The sequence below is a fragment of the Oryx dammah genome, unplaced genomic scaffold (assembly GCF_014754425.2).
Source record: "Oryx dammah isolate SB20612 unplaced genomic scaffold, SCBI_Odam_1.1 HiC_scaffold_17, whole genome shotgun sequence".
Taxonomy (NCBI): domain Eukaryota; kingdom Metazoa; phylum Chordata; class Mammalia; order Artiodactyla; family Bovidae; genus Oryx; species Oryx dammah.
In genome coordinates this window covers 45,821,841-45,826,814 of record NW_024070201.1, presented here as the reverse complement: position 1 = coordinate 45,826,814, position 4,974 = coordinate 45,821,841, and the positions used below count along the sequence as shown (strand labels likewise).

General features: G+C 41.4%; 1 pseudogene; it reads left to right on the top strand.

Annotated features, from left to right (window-relative positions):
- The first annotated feature begins 214 nt into the window (after positions 1-214).
- LOC120876565 lies at positions 215-959 on the top strand (annotated as a pseudogene).
- The last annotated feature ends 4,015 nt before the right edge of the window (positions 960-4,974 follow it).

The window sequence follows — 4,974 nt, the reverse complement described above, 5'->3', positions numbered from 1 at the left end:
TATTTTATAATTTTATTTCAAACTATAAAATAAAAATTGATATATTAGAATTTACCAAAATTTTTAAATCTGCTTATCAGAAGACACCATTTAGAAATAAAAGGCAGAAGGAAGCAGATGGCTGACCCATCGGCCTCTTGAGGGGCGGCACGATGCTGCTCCCTGTGAGCCCAGGCTGCCGCCAGGTGGGTGGCCGGCCCCAGGTCGTGGCGCCATGAAGCTGTACAGCCTAAGTGTCTGTACAAAGGCGAGTCCAAGGCAGTACTGCTCAAAGCCACATATGATGTGTCCTCTTTCAGCTTCTTCCAGAGGTCCAGCGTTTAGGAATTCACCGCCTTCACAAGCCAACTGATTGTGGTGGTGGCGGTGGTGGTGGTTAGTTGCTAAGTCGTGTCTGACTCTTGCAACCCCATGGACTGTAGCCTGTCAGGCTCTTCTGTCCGGGGGATTCTCCAGGCAAGAACACTGGAGTGGGTTGCCATTTCCTTCTCCAGGGGATCCTGATTGTGGAGTGCTCTGCAGAAGGTAGCCAAGTTTCTGTGAAACAAGAATATCTGTGCCATGTCTTCATGAGAAATGACAGTCTTGCGGAAGTGGTCATTGCTGACAGTGAGCATCCATCCTGGGGGTCTTTTACCTTGCTAGAGAAGATACTAGGCGAATTCTCCAAGCAGGTCCACAGGATAGACTGGCCAGTTGGATCCCCTGATACCATCCAGTACACAGGCCTGGACAGTCACCTCAGTAGACACCAGAACCCCATAGAAGCTGACTCCATGACTATAGTGCAGGCTGAACTGGATGAGACCAAGTTCATCCTGCACAACACTATGGAGTCTTTATTAGCGCGAGGCGGGAAGCTCGATGACCTGGTGTCCAAATCCGAAGTGCTGGGAATACAGTCGAAAGTCTTCTATAAAATGGCCAGGAAATAAAATTCGACCTGTGCAACCATGTGATGGCCGCCAGCAGAGCCCCTGCGCGGGCACATCACCGTCATTCACATCAGAACCGCACCCCCATCCCCCACCCCAGGAAGCACAGCCACTTCGCAACGACTGGAGCGGGACAGACTCAACTTCCGCTTTGGAGCTCCTGGGAGGAACCGAAGGGTGGAAGGCACCTAGGGGTGGGGAACGTTCAAATTCACATGCCTAGTTATTTTTGAAAAGATAACTTGAGGCCGGTAAAAGTGTGTTTTGGAGCCAAATGGAACCATAAAGCTCAGTGACTCTGCAAAATAAATAAAAATAAAAGGTAAGTTGCAGACTTGGTGAATATATTTGCACTGCATGGGTCTGAGAAAGGATTTGAATCCAGATTATGTAAAGAAATTATACAGAGAGATAATAAGACAACTCAAAAACAATAAAAATATTTGAACACTTTTCAAAGGAAGATTTATGGATAGCCAACAAGTTCAGAAGCATATTAAAAGATGTTCAATATCATTAGTCATTGAAGAAATGCAAATTAAAACCATAATAACTTACAATGATAGCCATATTAGGATGGCTAAAATTAACACTGACCATACCAAGTGCTGGAGAAGGAAATGGCAACCCACTCCAGTACTCCTGCCTGGAAAATTCCATGGATGGAGGAGCCTGGTAGGCTACAGTCCATGGGGTCACAAAGAGTCAGACACAACTGAGCAACTTCACTTTCTTTCTTTCTATAGTTCCTTTTGGGGAAGGAAATGGCAACCCACTCCAGTGTTCTTGCCTGGAGAATCCCATATACTGACGGGCCTGGTGGGCTACAGTCTATGGGGTTGCAAAGAGTCGGACATGACTAAGCAACTAACACACACACACATACCAAGTGCTGATGAGGATGCAAAGCAACTGGAACTCTCAAATTGCTGGTAACAATGTAGAATGGTAGAACCACTTTGGAAAACAATTTGGTAGATGCATTTTAATAAAATTAAACATGTTTACCACATAACCCAGCAACTCCCTGCCTGAATTTTTTGAAATTTTTATTGGGGTATAATTGAGCTTGGGCAAACTCCAGGAGATAGTGAGGAAGCCTGGAGCGGGGTCCATGGGTTCCATGGGGTCACAAAGAGTTGGACATAACTTGGTGACTGAACAACATAAGTGACTTCCAACTTGTCTTAACTTCAGGTGTACACCAGAGTGAATCTGTTATATATACATATATATCCACTTTTTTTTAGATCCTAATGTTCCATATAGGACATTACAGAGTATTGCATAAAGTTCCTGTGCTATACCATAGGTCTTAATTAGTTATTCATTTTATATACAGTAGTCTGCTTGTGTCAATCCCAATCTTTCAATTTATCCTTCCCAAGCCCTCCCAGGTAACCATAAGTTTATTTTTTACATTTGTAACTCTATTTCTGTTTTGTAGATAAGTTCATTTGTAGTCTTTTTTAGAGTCCACACTTAAGTGATTCATATGACATTTGTCTTTCTCTGACTTACTTCACTCAGTATGACAATTTCTAAGTCCATCCATGTCACTGCAAATGACATTATTTTGTTCTCTTTATGGCTAAGTAATACCCATTGTATATACGCACCACATCTTCTTTACCCATTCATCTGTCAAAGGACATTTAAGTTGCTCCCATGTCTTGGCTTTTGTAAATAGTACTGCAATGAACATTGGCGTGTCCATGACTAAATATTTACTAAAGAGAAATGAAAATTTTTAGGTAAAAAAATATCCAGTTTTATTAATTATTTCCTTTACATTTATGAGCTATTTAAGAAATTTTTTTATGAGCTATTTAAGAAATTTTTTTATGAGCTATTTAAGAAATTTTTATTTACCCCAAGGTTATGAATATACTTTTGTATGCTATCATTTAGAGCTTTTACTGTTTTTAACCTTTCACATTTATTCTCAAAATGACTTTTATGTGGCTAGGGATCAAGGTTCACTTTTGCCTGTGGGCAGCCTATAGACCTTCTACCTTTTAGAAAAAAGACTGCCCTTTCCCACACTGTTTTGTAATCATATACATGTAGGTTTATCTTTCAGCTCTCTCTTCTTTTTAATAATCTTTTTTTTTCTTTTTCCTGTACTACACTGTGTTAATTATTATAGCCTTATAATATATACTGCTTATAAAGCTTAAGTTCATCAATGTGATTCTTCCTCTTTAGGTATTTTTATAATAAATATGTGGGAAAGTATCAATTTGTAAGATTAGGTTGAGTGCCATATCAAAATACCCATGATATCCATGGAAATTCTTGTCTCTGGCTTTGCAGTGTCATATATATGCACTGGTTTGTCAACAACCTCTCATATCCTTGTGTCATGTGGAGAAAGATGTTATTCTATCCCCTCTAGAGCTCTGAGTCAGTTGACTGAGGCCCTCTCACACGTGCATCACAATCCACTTCTCCATTTACCCAATCTTTCCTTCTCCCTGCTTTTCCACGGGTTCTGATCCCTAATAAACTTCTTGTACCCTCGACTGTTTCATTGTCTACTTCCCACGAATCAAATCTGAGTCCCTTTGCAGTCCACCTGAAACTATCACAAGTTAACTGGCTACACACCAGTACAAAATAAAAAGTTTTTAAAATTTGATACATTTTGGTTTAGTAGGAAGACAGGAGAATATAAATCTCAAGTAGATTTAAAAGAATATGAGAGGTAAGGAACTGGGAGCTACACATTGAGAGAAATGCTTTAGGAATTTGTGGAAGAAAGAAAAGAGAGGGAGCAGATTTAGGACAAGAGTGCCGGGTGGGAGAAAGTTGAGATCAGGAGGTATTTTAGTCAAAGTCCTAATAGGAAACAGATGATACACGCAAAAGGAAAGATTGAAGAGAGTATAATGAAGAGAACAGTCAAAATACATGGGAAGAGTTAAAAATAATAATAATAATAAAGCAGGGGTGGCAAAATACACCAGGACTGGTAACATCAAAGGCATTATCCTCCCTAGGCTGGACAGCAATGGAGAGCTCACTATTGGCAGAGTCATCAAGGGAATCACCTCATGGGAGCAGTGGCCTTAGGAGAGGCCCCAGGCACTACAGAACAGTGAGTGGACTTGTAAGGGGTGACTCAGAGGGATAAATCCCCCAACTTGTCCTTCTTGCTGCCTCTGATCAACTGCCAGTGCTTCCTATTAGCCAAACCTAACAACATCCAGAGGCAATAGACTTTACCCTCTCTGGGTACAGAGCAAGGTGTAAAGTGGGTCTGGGGGTGGGGGAGTCAGGTAGAATGTATTTAGAAGAAGAAGTATAAATATGCTCTTATATGGGACAGATAACCCATGAGAAAAGACATAGTAAAACATAAAACAGAGAGAATACATCTGCTGGAAAATGGTCCCTATGGTCGGTGAAGAAAATTGTGTCTTGTGGGAGGGGCAGGCCTTGATGGAGTCACACAGATGGAAAAACACCTCTCTCTAAACCTTCATCATCAGAGATGAGTACTAATAGTGTTTCCCAAGGGACTGAGGCCTGAGTACTTCTCTTCCCTGAGATGAATTTGATATGCTCCTAAGACTGTTGAAGGCTTTTCCAGGCTGCAGTGAGAAAACATCAAGTTTTGATGCACACATCCTGTGTGCATCACAGGATTAAAGATTAGAGAGAGCTTCTTGAAGGACCAAGGGAGTAACATAAAGGGTCCAGGGCACCTCCAAGTTCCAATCTATGCAACAACCCAGATGCCAGGGGAAAGGAAAGGATGTACTCTTTGCAGCAAAAGTAAGAGTGTAGCCAAGAGAATAGAAACCATAAAGAAGGCTGAACTGCGAAGAATTGCTTCTTTCAAACTGAGGTGCTGGAGAAGACTCTTGGGAATTCCTTGAACAGCAAGGAGATCAAACCAGTCAATCCTAAAGGAAATCAACCCTGAATATCCATCAGAAGAACTGATGCTGAAGCTGAAGTTCCAATACTTTGGCCACCTGATTTGAAGAACTGACTCACTGGGATGGTTGGATGGCATCACTGACTCAATGGA